The following is a 17,171-nucleotide window of genomic DNA, read 5'->3' on the forward strand; positions in this document are numbered from 1 at the left end:
TTACAGGAGCCAGAATCTAGTACGAAAAGAGTTTTGGAACTGATATATGAGTTTGGTCAGGTGGCGGGATTTAAATTGAATAAGCAAAAAACTAAGGTTTTGGTAAAAAATCTGACATCTTCGGGAGCAGAAAGGTTTCAGAATGAGACAGAGTTAAATGTGGTTAAAAAAGTGAACTACCTAGGGGTAAATTTGACTGCTAAAAATTTGAATTTATTTAAAGATAATTATGAAAAATGTTGGTCAGAAATTAAAAAGGATTTAGAAATTTGGTCAAGATTGAATCTTTCCTTGCTGGGTCGAATTGCAGCTATAAAGATGAATGTATTGCCAAAGATGTTGTTTTTGTTTCAGACTCTACAGATTGTGGACAGAGTGGAATGTTTTGGAAAATGGCAGAAAAATATCTCTAAGTTTGTCTGGCAGGGCAAAAAGCCCCGAATAAAATTTAAAATATTGACTGATGCAAAGGAAAGAGGGGGGTTTGCCCTGCCAGATTTAAAGTTATATTATGAAGCTGCAGCTTTCTGCTGGATGAAAGATTGGTTACTGCTTGAAAACACTGATGTCCTAGATCTGGAAGGGTTTAACAATGCTTTTGGTTGGCATGCATACTTGTGGTACGACAAGGTAAAGATTCATAAAATGTTCAAAAACCATATTGTCAGAAAAGCAATATTTATTGTTTGGACAAAATATAAAGACTTACTAGAAAGTAAGACCCCGAGATGGTTATCACCAATGGAGGCTAAGGCCTGGAAGAGACTCAATATGGAGGCCGGCTGGCCGAAATATTGGGAATTAATAGAAAAAATTGGAGACAAATGGAGGTTGCAGAGCTTGGAGAAATTAAAGAATAAGGTGCAAGATTGGTTACATTATGCCCAAATTCAAGAGGTTTTTAAATTGGACAAAAAGATAGGATTCCAGGTGGAGAAGTCGAAATTAGAGACAGAACTGTTGGAACCAAAGACCAAGGTATTGTCGAGAATGTATAACTTGCTGCTTAAATGGAATACACAGGATGAGACTGTTAAATCAGCCATGATAAAATGGGCTCAGGATATAGGGTATAACATTATGTTTGAGGACTGGGAAAGGTTATGGACCACCGGAATAAAATTCACGGCATGTAATGCCTTGAAGGAGAATATTATGAAAATGATATATAGGTGGTACATGACCCCAGTCAAGCTTGCAAAAATATATCACCTGTCTGATAATAAATGTTGGAAATGTAGAGAGGCTGAGGGGACATTCTTTCACCTCTGGTGGACATGCCCTAAAGTGAAAGCCTTCTGGGAAATGATCTATAATGAACTAAAAAAGGTATTTAAATATACCTTTGTTAAGAAACCGGAGGCCTTCCTTTTGGGCATTGTCGGCCAGAAAGTGTTAAAGAAGGACAGAAGCTTTTTTATGTACGCGACAACAGCAGCAAGAATACTCATTGCAAAGTACTGAAAGACACAAGACTTGCCCACACTGGAAGAGTGGCAGACGCAATTGATAGACTATATGGAACTGGCTGAAATGACTGGCAGAATCCGAGACTTGGGAGAAGAAACAATGGAAGAGGACTGGAAGAAGTTTAAGGATTATCTACAAAAATATTATAAGTTGTATGAATGTTAAGTACTTGCACGATTTAGAAAATACCAGCTCCAGCGAATAGGCTTTGTAAAATAGAAAACTAAGTTATAAGTAAGAAAAGGTCAAAATTTAAGGCAATATTTTGTTTAATTTTAAGGTAGGAGCAATTGGTAAAAATTATTTTAAATTTAGAAGTATAATATTTGGAAAGTACAAAATAAGGTATGAAATAAGGTAATAATTTGCTGACATTCTGATTATAAATAATGCAGGGTAAGGAGATGTGAGGAAGTCCAGTTAGTTATATCTTTGTATCTGTTTTTTATTTTTTATTTCTTTCTTTTTATCTTGGTGTATTTGTTTTGGCTTTTTGGTGTAGGGATTTTGTATTATGTATTTTGAAAATTTAATAAAATATTTATAAAAAATAAAATAAAATGTAATTAGTTGGAATGCAAAGCTAGACGGAAAGTACAGGGTGAGAGCCTCAGTGTTTGCAGATTTCCTGGATGTGCTTGGTTTTCAACTGGTAGATGAAACGAGCATTTGGATTTATTCCATGAATATGGAAAAGCCTCACTCTTTGCTACCGCAGGAGCACCACAACATCAAAGGTAGTTAATTTCACAGATTTATTTTAACTCTTTGAATATTGTCCACAAAGCGCTAAAGAAATCTGGATTAGGGAACTCTGCACAGTTTGACAGGAAAATAATCCAACACCTGTCATGTGAAGGTTGACCCTTAGATTAACCTGCATTATTTCTTTCAGGTGGGGAGAATATTGTTTCACTAGATTTTGAGGACTAGCTAAGGAGCAGTGCTCTTGTAAGGAACCACAATTTCTTAATGTTGCCTGGAAGATTTGTAGCCAGTTAAGCATCTTGGTTGAACAGGCAACCTGTTCAGTCTTACCTGTGGTTTAATGTTGGTGCTGACATACCCCCTTAATGGTGGGGGTTTGTTCTTGGGTGATGAGCAGTCTCTTTATTTTTCCATGGTAAAAAAGAGCCCTGTTTCATAAGTTCATTTAGATGAACGTCAACTACAGATTAATATTAGGCAGACTGAGCAGATTCGAACTTTTAAGCTTTATTTACTAAACGCAAAAGTTTGCTAAATTAGATCCTTCTTTAGGGTAGGGGTTAAAAATGTTTTTAGCACAATGGGCCTGATAATTATCTCTTCTGTACCTCACGGGCCAGGTTTGGCAGGTGGGCGGAGCCATGCACCTGTCAATCACCTGATATCAACAGTGAAATGCGCTTTGCAGACATGGCAGATAGACTGATCGGTAGTGCCTGAAAACACCCTTTTGGATTTTGGTTGAGCCAAGTTTTTTTTTTCCTGCCCCTGGCTTCCTATATGACATCAGGTATAGGGCAGGTGGGGGTGGCTTGGCTGAAATGGTCTTGCAGGCCAAAGGGCTTGTAGGCCTTAAGCCCATGACCGTTGCTCTAGAGCAGGCACGTCAAACAGGTAGATCGTGATCTACCAGTAGATCACTGGACATCTGTGGTAGATCACTGGTAGATCACTGGCTCCCCCCAAAGAAGCTCAACAACTTTGGCTCCCCTAAAAAATGCTCAACATTTTAGCCCTTCACCCCCCAAAAAACAGGGCTTTCCTCCCGCCTCAGAAAAGCTCAACAACTCTGCCCTGAACTCCTAAAAAACGGGGCTTTCCTCCTCCCTAAAAAACGCTAAACAACTTTGACCTGAACCCCCCCCAAAAAAAACGGGGGGCCAGTTTTTAACTCTGTGAGTAGATCGCAGTCTCTTCAGAGTTGGCCACCCCTGCTCTAGAGGATGAAAAAAATTCTAATGCAAATATTCAAAATTTTCCAGAAAACCCACAAAAATGGTGGAGAGAAGAAGGCTTCTTGCCTCCCCACATTACATGTGTACCTGTTCTAATTAAAACTGTGGGTTGTTTTGTGTGTGTGTGTGTGTGTGTGTGTGTGTGTGTGTGTGTGGAGTGAATGTTGTTACCCTTTTGAGATTCTGCAGGATTCCAGAGGAGATTTATTACACCCTAGTCATATTTAGCTTGGCATTATAGTTAGCCGTGCCAATGGGAATAGAGAAGTGTGTTTTGCCCTGCCTGACCATAGTGCAATGTGCAGACTGTTGAATCTGAATGAGACCCGAATTCAAATCCCTCTCCAGTCACTGGGTGGCCTGAAACCTCCCTTCTCCCACTATTCCACCCCACAGGCTTGTGGTAAGGACAAAGAGAGGTTATCATTGTAAAGCACTTCAGACACTGAAGGAACTGCATGGACTGCATGTTTTCCAATAAAAGCAATTGAATTCAGACATAGTCTGTTCTCAGATTAGTGCCTTGAGTGGAGCTTTATAGCAGAGCAATAGCCTCCCTTCCTCAGACTACCTTCTGCTTTCCAGTATCTTGGCATCCAGGCATTTTTACTCCACAGCGAGCAAAGTATATGAAACCTCATTTGTTTGCCTTAGCCTCGGAGATATGGAAAAGAGCTGTAGCAATATGACTCCCTTTGCGTTCTCAAAACAGGTTACACATCCGTGTCCCTTTAAGCCAGATGGCATCATCTTGTCTACTGTAGAGATAGGAAGCCGAAGTGAAGTTCAATTGCCCAGGGATGTTCAGTTAGGCAGCAATAAAACTGAAAAACAGAGTTGCTCAATTCTCCAGAGCATGCTGCCTCATGTGTAAAAGCATGGGGGGGGGAGGTGAGTTTCCCATGCATAAATAAAGAGCACAATTTAGCTGTCCAAACAAAAGGTGTGTGGAAGACACAAAAATGCCATCAACCTGCAGCACAGTGGCTTGGCTGGAAGTATTTCATTGCTCTTACCTTTGTTATATTCAGATTTAACTTCCTCACCATAATCCAGAAACATTTAAATGGTTTCCTTTGCGATTGGTACACAGGCATAGCCGGTTCATAGGAACGCTGCCTGTATGTTTTTAATCACCAGTGACCATTTAGTTTCTCAGACTGTATCTGTTAAGAAATATAATGTCCGGGGTGTATTTTTTTAAAAAAATCAGCATCACCATTTCAAACAAATATGAAGGAAGGGGGGGAAAGTGTGATTTATGTGCTAAATGTTTTGCAAATTTGGACTTTATAGTGTGTTTCAAGTGCATATGTGAAAATGTTTTATTTTTCTACCATTCTGTAATATTGTTGAGTAACTCGAGATTTATTTGTGGATAACAGTGCCATTTGGTTTGATTTGCCTACAGAGACAGTGTTACTTGATATTTAAGCTCCTCAGGTTCTGTTGTGGATTGAAACTAGTAGTCGTTTGGGGGAAACAACAACTAACTGTGCATAACTCTCATGAATAAAGAGAAAAAAACAGATTGTCCTTTTTTGTGTGTATAAAGCACTGTGTTGGTTGCATGCAGTTTTTGTATAAGGCATGCCGATAGCATCTTGTAACTTTTTAGTGACAGTAGAACTGCACTGCCTCCACAAGTCACTAGTATTGTACTGAGCTACTTCAAGAGTAAAAAAATAAATAAAAATCAAATAAAGTGATGGTACACTGATGTGTTGGCTGCTATGTTATTACAACCAACCAACTTGCCTCTAGACCAGGAATATTTGCAAGTTCCAGCTTAGAAGGTGTGGATGCTAAAATAGAAGGAATGGGAAAGCTTCTGAGCAGTATTGATTTGAAACCCCTTCTTTTCAGACAAGTGAATCAGTCATTCGGCAAGGCTATCAATTATGTCATTTAACTCAAGGGCGGCTGCTGCTGCTGACCTGACCTATTTCTTTAAGGGGGTAAAAGTGCTATCTATAGAAGTCAACATTTTATACTTGCCATGCTGGTAGAGCTCAGACAGTACCGTAACTTAGGGGTGTTTACACACAATTCCTCCCTCCCATGATGAATGCTGATGATGGCTGCCCTTCACACAGACTCTGGAGGAAAAGGTTTTCTCCTATTATTATGCAAAAACTATAGCCCAAGGAAGATGATATTCATATGGGTCCCTGTACATCGTAAATAACATATTAAACTACTGTGAATAGTAGCCTGCTTTCAAAAACCTGTTCTTTTTGCTAAGGGGTGTACATTCATGTTTGTTTTTTTTAAAAAATAAACAAATGAGGCTTCATTCCTCCATTTGTTTTAATAATAAAAATGAATGGGATTTTTAAAATATATTTTTAGCAAACAGAAGCAAAATGAAAATGATTCATTTGCAACTGCTCTGCATTGGAGACTTTGCCTTAAGGAAACAGACGTATGTACAGTTCACACACAGGTCACTGGGAGAAAGTGGTAGAGCAGTGAAATTGACAGACAGGAAAATTCCATTTAATGTTAATAGCTGTTTGGCTATGCCTATGCAATTCTTTTAATTTCCTATATAATGGGGAACATTTGTCCTGTAAATCTGAAATTTGGTTTGTCTGATATCCTGCATATTTGAATATTTTGTGCCATTAGGATGGAATAAGCAAAGTTACAGGAAGCAAAGACTGATTATCCTATATAGTTCATACCTGGTGCTCTTTGTTTGTGTTTGTTTGTGTATTAGAATGCCTGTAAATACTGTGCCAAACACACGTAAGTAATGAGCAGGAAAACACTGCTGAGTTTCCCACTGAAGGTTGTGGGATCTTCACACATCTTAAACTACCTATAAAATGAGGAGTCTTTCTCCTATCTGTCTGAAATTTTACACGTCTGATTCCGTAAGGCAGGCATGTCCAAAGTCTGTTTCGGGGGCCTAATATGGCCCGCTGGTTCATTTAATCCAGCCCCCGTGGCAGTATATGTCCTGTGGTAAACTCCTAAAAAAGCTCAGCAACTTCAATCCTAAAAAAAGCTAAACACTTCATCAAATCTGGCCCTCTTTGAAAAAAGTTTGGGCACCCCTGCTCTAATGAATAAAATGCCTGCAGTTTTGATCCCATTTGGATGGAAAACACCAAAGTTATAAGCAGCAGGAAACTGTTTGCGCTTTCCCACTGAATTCCTTGGAAAAATAAATGAACAAGTGCAATATAAACAAATGATAAGCAAAATAGAAATGGAAAAACAACAGCTTATTTTCCCATTGCACACCAACAACTTTAGCTGTTGCTTTAGGTAAAGGTAAAGGTACCCCTGACCGTTAGGTCCAGGCGCAGACGACTCTGGGGTGGCACGCTCATCTCACTCTATAGGCTGAGGGAGCCAGTGTTTGTTGCAGACAGCTTGTGGGTCATGTGGCCAACATGACTAAGTTGCTTCTGGTGAACCAGAGCAGCACACAGAAACACTGTTTACCTCCCCGCCGGAGTGGTACCTATTTATCTACTTGCACTTGATGTGCTTTTGAACTGCTAAGTGGGCAGAAGCTGGGACCGAACAATGGATGCTCACCCCGTTGTGGGGATTTGAACTGCCAACCTTCTGATCGGCAAGCCCTAGGCTCTGTGGTTTAGACCACAGCGCCACCCATGTCCCTTTAGCTGTTGCTTTACGTATGCATAAATAGGCTACATAATCCAGATTCTTCTGGATGGGCCTTCCAATTTACATGCTGCTGGTTGTGTACATTTGTAAGATTATACAACTGCCCAATATGTCGTCCGTGAATCTGATGGCCTGTTGCCCGCGTGATGCTATTTACTGGCAACTCTAGATTTCTCCAAGGCAAGCCGGTGACCCATCAGTGGTTACTGATGTTATTGACAGCCCTTGCTCATTGCTTTCAGTTGCAATAGCCACACAATGCCTCATAAGATCCTGTTGCAAATTGGCTCTTGACGTTTTGAGAACAAGCAGAGCCACCCACCCACCATCTGGTCACAGCCTTATTCTATATTCAGTGATTCACACATCATTGAATAGGCTTAACATTTGGAACGCACACACAGGCTCAGAGAGAGAACTGGCCACGTAATGCTGTCGCAGAAGAATTATGTACCAGTTGTCTTTATAGACGGGACTACAAGCCCCTTGCTTACCATCTTGCCCTTTGGGTGGTTAATTTGGGGAGGATTTTTTTGGGGGGAGCCTGTGTGGGTGGAGCTAGAGCCATATATGAGTGGAACTAGGACCACATTTTTCTGCCCCCCTGTCTTCACCATTTCTTCTTTCTCTTTCCTCTTCTTCCCTACCTGAAAGGCTGAAAGGGTTGGAAAAGAGTGTTCTTTTTAGAAGGTTGTACTGAACACCTGCCAGAAGCCTGTCCCCTCGGGCTTTCATTCGCATCTCCACCCATTTTTGCTTCCCCTCCGTGGTTTTTTCCCCAATGACATGCCCCCCCCCCGCATAAAGTTAGGCATGAAACCTTTGAGCTGTAGGTTGTCTGCCCCTCATTGAGGTTCGTGTATGTGTACAAGTGGGGAGGAAGCTATGTTTGTCCAGTGAATTACCAAGAAAAAATTAATGGCAACATGTAAGGTGGAGATGTGGATGCGGGTGGACTTGCTGATCAGAAGGTCGGCAGTTCAAAGCCCCATGAAGGGGTGAGCTCCTGTTGCTTGGTCTCTGCTCCTGCCAACCTAGCAGTTCGAAAGCACCTCAAAGTGCAAGTAGATAAATAGGTACCGCTCCGGCGGGAAGGTAAACGGCATTTCCGTGTGCTGCTCTGGTTTGCCAGAAGCGGCTTAGTCATGCTGGCCACATGACCCGGAAGCTGTATGCCGGCTCCCTCAACCAGTAAAGCGAGATGAGCGCCGCAACCCCAGAGTTGGCCACGACTGGACCTAACGGTCGGGGGGGGGCCTTTACCTTTACCTTAAGGTGGAGATGTGGGGGCTGAGAAACTTAAGGCCACCCACAACATACATTTAAAGCACTCTGATACCACTTTAAACAGGCAGGGCTTTGCCCAAAGGATTATGGGAACTGTAGTTTGTTAAGGAGAGTTGTTAGGAGACCCCTATTCCCCTCTCAATTCCCAGAGTTGTTTAACAATCCATCCACACCCAACCTGGGAATTCTAGCTTGGGGAGTGGGGGAACTGGGGTCTCCTAATAACTCTTAGCCCCCATAGCAAATTGCCTGTTCCAAGAATTTGTGTGTGTCTGCGAAGCCAGGACTTTAAAGCAGTATCAAAGTTCTGTGTATGAATGTGGCCTAAATATAACCCCTCAGTGCTCTTCCCAAGCCGCACACTCTCGCAAGCCTCACCATTCCAGCTTTGCACCTTCCTTGGGTGTTTCTGCCTGGGAGGAACGTATCCTGGAACTATGATAACCCCTTCTTACTTGTCTGGATGGGGGATAGAGTGTGAGGCTTGAGTTTGAAGAAACAAACCTACTGTACAAAAGTAACATTCACACTCAATCCTCTGCCTGCTTTTACCTCTGTCCACCACTGACATATGATTTTCAAGGCCAGTTCTGTTGCACAGTACTTAGATGTCTCAGTCTCTTATCAGCCACAGGGAAAGAGCAGCCCATGAAGACTTCCATTGGTCACAGCTCATGGCAAGAACACACCACATTGAGAAAAGGCAACTGAGAGGCAACAAGATAGAAGTTTATAAAATTATGCGTGGCATGGAGGAAGTGGACAAGAACTCATGGACATCCAATGGAGCCGCATGTTGGGAGATTCAGGAGAGATAAAACAAAGTAATTCTTCATTCTGTGCACAGTTAGACTGTGGAACTCACTCCCACAGGAGGCAGGGCAGGCCACCAACCTAGATGGCATTTAAAGAGGAGTAGTCAACTTCATAAGGGACGCGGGTGGCGCTGTGGGTAAAACCTCAGCGCCTAGGGCTTGCCGATCGCATGGTCGGCGGTTCGAATCCCCGCGGCGGGGTGAGCTCCTGTCTTTCGGTCCCAGCTCCTGCCCACCTAGCAGTTCGAAAACACCCCTAAGTGCAAGTAGATAAATAGGTACAGCTTTATAGCGGGAAGGTAAACGGCGTTTCCGTGTGCTGCGCTGCGCTGGCCACGTGACCCGGATGTGTCTCCGGACAGTGCTGGCCCCCGGCCTCTTACGTGAGATGGGCGCACAACCCTAGAGTCGGACATGACTGGCCCGTACGGGCAGGGGTACCTTTACCTTTAGTCAACTTCATGCAACTGCTGTCATCTCTAACCATTAGTCATGTCAGCTGGGCCTGATGGGAGTTTAAATCTAGCAATATCTGGAGAGCTGCAGGATTCCCATGGGAGATAAATTTGATTCACTTCACATTTGAAGGAGAATTTATTAAATTTGCACTTTGCAAAACAATATGAGAATCAAAACACAGCCATCCTTAGAAATTCACATGTCTGTGAATTTTGGGGTGTCATTCCCCAACCAGTGTTTACAAAAATGCATATTTTAAAAACCAGTGTTTACAAAAATGCGTGGCCCAGGACCTCTCTCCCGGCTATAAAGGGACTCCTGCTGCAGTGAGGCCTCGGACCATCGGCTGGGTGAGGACTGCAGGGCCTGCTCCCTTCCAGGGCCTTTTCCAACTGGCCCAGGGGGCGTGGCCCAGGACCTCTCTCCCGGCTATAAAGGGACTCCTGCTGCAGTGAGGCCTCGGACCTTCGGCTGGGTGAGGACTGCAGGGCCTGCTCCCTTCCAGGGCCTTTTCCAACTGGCCCAGGGGGCGTGGCCCAGGACCTCTCTCCCGGCTATAAAGGGACTCCTGCTGCAGGGAGGCCTCGGAACATCGGCTGGCTGAGGTCTGCAGGGCCTGCTCCCTTCCAGGGCCTTTTCCAACTGGCCCAGGGGGCGTGGCCCAGGCACTTATTTGGAACAAACTTTTTGGGAAGGGTGGGAAGTGCTCTGCCATTCTTCCCTGTTCCAGGTGGTTAATGTGCTTTAAAATGTCCTCAAGCAGTCGGTGGCAATTTAAATTTAAATTTAAATTTTTATTTTTTTTCCCCTTTTTTCCATTGTTGGGGGTGGGTGGGATGGATATTTAGTTGGGGATTAATTTTAGTATAATTGTTTTGTTTCTTTTTGTTGTTGTTGTTTTATTGGTTCTGTATAGTTTGTGTTTTGTTTTTAAGGGGCGGGATCAGGGTTGCCTGGGAGTGGGGCCCCAGCCAACACGATGGCTGGGACAAGTTCCACAGGGGGGGAAGCACTGGGACATCCGATCTCGGTGATCATGGGCAGGAGGCGGAGTTACGCTAAGACCAGACCATGTCATTACCGAGGAGGCAGGTTTAGTCGTTGTTTGAAGACTATCCCTGCCTCCGGGTCTGGCCTTGACCAGATGGATACTGGAATCAACAGGGGAAACCTACATGACCTGAAGGTGTTGCTGTGTAATGCCAGGTCAATGATGAATAAAACCACTGCCATCCACGACTTGATTGTGGATGGAGGATTTGACCTGGCATGTGTGACAGAGACCTGGTTGGAGGAAGCAGATGGGCCTGTCCTTGCCGCTGCTTGCCCACCAGGTTTCTCTTACGCACAGCAACCCAGGTCATGTGGGCGGGGAGGGGGGGTTGCAGTGATTTTTAGGAAGTCACTAGCTTGCACCAGGCGTCCTACTGGGAAGATCCAGCTTTCTGAGTGCATGTTCTGGAAGTTGGGCAATAGGGGCAGTACAGGATTCCTTTTGGTGTACCGACCTCCCCGCTGCACCAAGGACTCCCTGTCTGAGCTGCTTCAGGTCGTGGCGGATTTTCTCCTGGAGACACCTAGTTTGGTTGTCCTAGGAGATTTTAACATCCATGCCGACACGACCTTACAAGGGGCTGCTCGGGACTTCGTGGAAAGCATGGCCTCCATGGGGCTGTCCCTGAATAAGTTTGGCCCAACTCATAGTCATGGACATGCCTTAGACCTGGTGTTCACCTCTAGTGACGTGGGTGATCTGACACTAAGTAAAAGTGAAACAAAAGAAGTGCCATGGTCAGATCACTTCCTGGTGCAACTGGACTTCTCTGCGACCCATCCCCTCTGCAGGGAGGTGGGACCAATTCGGATGGTCCGCCCCCGCCACTTAATGGATCCAAATGGTTTCCAGAGAGTGGTAGGGGATGCTTTATCCCATGTTGATGGCCTTTCAGCGGATTCCCTGGTGGCCCGCTGGAATGCGGAGTTAACCAGGGCTATCGACTGTCTGGCTCCGAAGCGCCCTCTCCGATTGCATGGAGCCCGGACAGCTCCGTGGTTTTCTTCGGAGCTGAGGGCGATGAAACAATCGCTGAGACGGCTAGAGCGTCGGTGGCAAAAAACTCACTCTGAATCTGACCGGACACAGGTTAGAGCTCAACGTCGAGCCTACCAAGTGGCGATAGCGACGGCGAAGAAGACTTTCTTCACCGCCTCTATTGCATCTGCAGAAAATAGTAGCAGGAGACTCTTTCAGGTGGTTCGTAATTTAACGGAACCACCTTTACCACCGGGGCCTTGTAAAGACCCCAAGATCTCCTGCAACGATTTTGCAAAGTTTTTTGCAGATAAAATCACTCATATTCGGAGGGAGCTAGACACCACCATGGGAGCAGTGCCGGGGCAGGAGAGTGCTAGAGCTCTGTCTGGTCAAGTTGCATGGAGTCAATTTCAATCCGTTACCCCCGAGGATGTGGACAGGCTGCTTGGACGCGTGAAACCAACCACCTGTCTCCTGGATCCTTGCCCATCCTGGCTAATAAAAGCAAGCCGGGAAGGGCTGGGCGATGGGCTCTGCGGGGTGGTGAATGCTTCCCTCTGTGAGGGAACATTCCCAGATCCGCTGAAAGAGGCGGTCATTAAACCGCTTCTTAAAAAACCATCTTTAGACCCGGCCAGTATGGCCAACTATCGCCCAGTCTCAAATCTTCCTTTCTTGGGCAAGGTGATTGAGCGCGTGGTTGCTGAACAACTCCAGGCACGCCTGGAGGATGCGGACCATTTGGATCCCTTCCAATCGGGATTCAGGCCTCATCATGGGACTGAAACTGCCTTGGTCGCGCTGGTTGATGACCTCCGGCGAGCTAGGGACAAAGGTGAGAGTTGTTTTCTAGTTCTGCTGGATCTCTCAGCGGCCTTTGATACAATCGACCATAACATCCTTCTGGACCGTCTAGAGGGGCTGGGAGCTGGGGGCACTGTTATACAGTGGTTTCGCTCCTTCCTCCTGGGCCGTGTTCAGAAAGTGGTGGTGGGGGATGAGTGTTCAGACCCCTGGGCCCTCACTTGTGGGGTGCCTCAAGGTTCCGTCCTCTCCCCCATGCTTTTTAACATCTATATGAAGCCGCTGGGAGAGATCATCAGGGGGTTTGGACTGGGTGTTCATCAATATGCAGATGATACCCAGCTCTACCTCTCTTTCAAATCAGAACCAGTGAAGGCGGTGAAGGTCCTGTGTGAGTGCCTGGAGGCGGTTGGAGGATGGATGGCGGCTAATGGATTGAGGTTGAATCCTGACAAGACAGAAGTACTGTTTTTGGGGGACAGGGGGCGGGCTGGTGTGGAGGACTCCCTGGTCCTGAATGGGGTAACTGTGCCCCTGAAGGACCAGGTGCGCAGCCTGGGAGTCATTTTGGACTCACAGCTGTCCATGGAGGCGCAGGTCAATTCTGTATCCAGGGCAGCTGTCTACCAACTCCACCTGGTACGCAGGCTGAGACCCTACCTGCCTGCGGACTGTCTCGCCAGAGTGGTGCATGCTCTAGTTATCTCCCGCTTGGACTACTGCAATGCGCTCTACGTGGGGCTACCTTTGAAGGTGACTCGGAAACTACAACTAATCCAGAATGCGGCAGCTAGACTGGTGACTGGGGGCGGCCGCCGAGACCACATAACACCGGTCTTGAAAGACCTACATTGGCTCCCAGTACGTTTCCGAGCACAATTCAAAGTGCTGGTGTTGACCTTTAAAGCCCTAAACGGCCTCGGCCCAGTATACCTGAAGGAGCGTCTCCACCTCCATCGTTCTGCCCGGACGCTGAGGTCCAGTGCCGAGGGCCTTCTGGCGGTTCCCTCATTGCGAGAAGCAAAGCTACAGGGAACCAGGCAGAGGGCCTTCTCGGTCGTGGCGCCTGCCCTGTGGAACGCCCTCCCATCAGATGTCAAAGCAATAAATAACTACCTGACATTCAGAAGACATCTTAAGGCAGCCCTGTTCAGGGAAGTTTTTAATCTGTGATATTTTAGTGTATTTTTGGTTTTTATGGAAGCCGCCCAGAGTGGCTGGGGAGACCCAGCCAGATGGGCGGGGTACAAATAATAAATTATTATTATTATTATTATTATTATGTTAGGGGGAATGTGCATTAAAAATGAATACAAAGTATTCATGTAGATAACATGCAAAAGGCATTATAACAGGGGAACTTCTCGCAAAAATGTGTGCATTAGTCAATACCACATACAAAAATGTGCTTATTAGGCGGAATTTTATGATTTTTCTTGAGGGTTTTAAAAATATATTTGCAAATTGCTGTAGAACTGTAGAGAAGTTAAGATTGGAAAAATGAAAAAGGGAGAGAACAGAAATCTACAGGTTGTTCCATCCCTATCCCAGTGTTAGAATTCATTTAATAAAATGAAGTGAGGAAACCACATTTGACATTTTCATCTGATGTTAGATTGAGTGCTTCCGTTTCTTTTCAGGGAAAAATGAATGAATTTTCCTCCTTTGAAAATAAATGCTGAGCTGTACAACTTAGCGTTTGCTTTAAACATATGTTTATCTAGTAGCATTAAACTTACTGTTAAAACTGCAACTTACAATGACGTGCAGACTTTATCTAGGCCATATAGATAAGCAGGTTTTAAAACCAACAAGAAATGGCTTCCTTTAACCTACTTGGAAGGATCAAGAATGCCAAGAAGAATGACATTTACAGCGCAGGGGAAACAAATCTAAAACTGTTCAGAAGTTACACCCACTTTACAATTTGTTTTATTTAGGCAAAGTTAAGTTGGTTGCAAGTTGTAGTCACCATCTGCCACATGTTAGACTTTGAGGAACACTGTGGGTTATCATAGCCACTCCTTAAAGCAGGGATGGGGAAATGTTCTCAATTCAAGGGCTGCATTCTCTGTTGGGCAACATTCCAGGGGCAGCATGCCAGTGAGTAGTGGGGCCAGTGGTAGGCTGTGTGTGGAGCAATGGATGCAACCCTTAATCTTTGTACAGTAGGCTACATTCCAAACAGACACCTCTCCATACTTGTGTCTCTCCATCCAGGCAAGAGGCTTTAGCACAGGTCAAAGGTACATTCTAGTCAGTCAAAAGCACTCAAGGAGAATGCAAAGCTGGACTGGTTGAGTGTATAGCCTTGGTCGAGAAGAAGTGGCTTGGAGCTGGGACCTTGGCAGAATCCCAGGAGCCAGGTATGTCTGTTTGTCTGCATTTGATTTGGCCCTAGTCTGAGGTTCTCTAGCACTGACTTAGAGGTAGGCTTCTAGCTTCCATAGAAGGAATCCTTCAGTAACACTACGGATGGGGGAGAAATTCAGTTCTGTTAGTATCTGAAGGCAAATCTATAAAACTTGCACTTTCTGAAATACCTTTTTTGAAATTTGCACTTCTCCAAAATTTGTGCTATGCTTTTCTGACCAAGCAATGTTTACAAAAAGCCATTTATCAGGAGGTGAATGTATATAAAAATAAATATATTAGTGAAACTAACATATGAAACACATTATATTATGGGGAAATTTGCTTGCAAAATTGTGTACAAACGTGTTTATTGGAAGGCATTTGCACTAAAATGCTGGTGAATTTTTGTGAGGATTCTTTTAAAAAAGGCAAATTGTTGAAGAAATGCGGAGAAGTTAATTTAAGATTGGGGAAAAAATGAGAAACTGAGAGAACCAAACTTGACTGTTCCTTCCTAAATAAAACCCAGGCCAAAGCTTCACAAAAGTTCCAATGACAGGTCCAATGCAGGATCTCAGTGAGGAGCATCTGATGGGGCTACACAGATGTGGACTTGATCACTGGAAACCCCATGTAAGAACAAGATACACATATTTTCTATTAATATATATTGATATATTGCATGCATGCATTGCCATGTTGCCTATGGCACAGCCTCCAATAACATGGGATGATTTAAATAACTCATGAAAAGAAAAAAGGAAAGTCTGCAGTTGGATCTCTTACTTGGATGATGTCATTTTCTTGCTGGTTTTGAAACAACACAGAGTTCTTCAAACAAAAAGAAGGAAAAGGAAAGAACACACATGCACACACACACAGTGCAAATCCACCATCACACAGACCATTGCCTAGAAGCATCACTAAAAAATTAAAACTTTTCCCGGTATTTATTACAGTACCCATGAACTGAGAATGAGCTTTTACTGAGCTTAGTTCTCTTTAGTCTATTTATATAGACTGAGTCCACAAGGCCTTCAAGGGACATTGATGGGCACTTAGCACTCTAATATATATTATATATATATATTGATCTGAGAATAGTCATACTTCATCCATACGCGACCCTCCCTATATATATATCTAATCTGGGGACTGAATCAAAACTTCTCTGTTGCAGTGTGAAAGATGGCTATATTAAGATTTGACTTCTGCCTCTGCTACAAGTAGTTGCAAGAAAGACATATCGTAGAATCGTAGAGTTGGAAGGGACCCTGACGATCATCTAACCCAACTTCCTGCAATGCAGGGAAAATGCAGCTGTCCTATACAGGGATCGAACCTGCAACCTTGGTGTTATCAGCACCACGCTCTAGCCAACTGAGCTATCTGGGCTGATCCATCAACGTTTCAAAGCTGGAAATAGGGAGGGTTGCGTATGGCTGAAGTATGACTATTCTCAGATCGATTACCCTCTACTACTTTGCATGGTTGTTCTCGAAGCTACCAACATGAGTTTGACCAAACTGCGGGAGGCAGTGGAAGACAGGAGTGCCTGGCGTGCTCTGGTCCATGGGGTCACGAACAGTCAGACATGACTAAATGACTAAACAACAACAACTTTGCATGGTGGGCAATAAGAATGCAACAAGAGCCAGCCAGAGTCCTATGCATCATATGAGCACTGACCCAGAGCATATTTTCTACAGCTTTTATATTTGCTTACATGTAAGATTGGGTATGTATTTTAGTTGCACATATTGCATTATGCATTTTATTTTATACAGATGCAGGTTTCATCGCATGTTTACTGCAATTTCATCTTGTTAAGAAATTGAACTGCATTCTTCTCATATTAATTCTTACAAGTCTGGCTGATGAAGAATTGATCGAGATTGGCTGATGAAGCACAGAACGAAACAGATTGGTTATCCGGAAACTGTGTTCTGGTGATATTTGGTTACAGATTATGTATATATTGAACTTTTGAATTATTCTTCTGTGACTGGTGAAGAAGATTTAGAGACTTTGGTTGTAATTTCTTATTATTTGTATTAGTCTATAAATAGTGTTTAGTGCCATTGTTATTGGCCATCATGTTGTGTTATATTGTTCAGCAGAGTCCTATGCAAGCAGAACCTGAGCACAACAGCCCACCTGCAATTCCCAGAAATTGCTATCCAGAAGTGTTACAGAGGAGGCAGAACATAGCCATCATGCCTAGTAGCTATTGATAGCCATATTCTCCATGAATTTGTCTAATCCTCTTTTAAAGCCATCCAAGCTTGGTGGCCCTCAGTGGCTCCTGTGGGAACAAGCGCCACAGTTTTAACTATGCGGTGTGTGAAGATGTACTTC

At 44.2% G+C, this 17,171-nt stretch overlaps 1 long non-coding RNA gene across 1 annotated transcript in view; it reads left to right on the forward strand.

The window, feature by feature from the left end:
- Positions 1–16,964, forward strand: part of LOC307217287 — a 114,506-nt gene extending 97,542 nt beyond the window's left edge. Inside the window, exons 2-3 of the long non-coding RNA XR_013839528.1 lie at positions 14,679–14,824; positions 16,601–16,964. This is a non-coding gene — a long non-coding RNA (uncharacterized lncRNA). The remainder of the gene's footprint in view (positions 1–14,678; positions 14,825–16,600) is intronic.
- Positions 16,965–17,171: the final 207 nt, after the last annotated feature.

The sequence above is a fragment of the Podarcis cretensis genome, assembly GCF_951804945.1.
Source record: "Podarcis cretensis genome assembly, chromosome: 5".
NCBI lineage: Eukaryota > Metazoa > Chordata > Lepidosauria > Squamata > Lacertidae > Podarcis > Podarcis cretensis.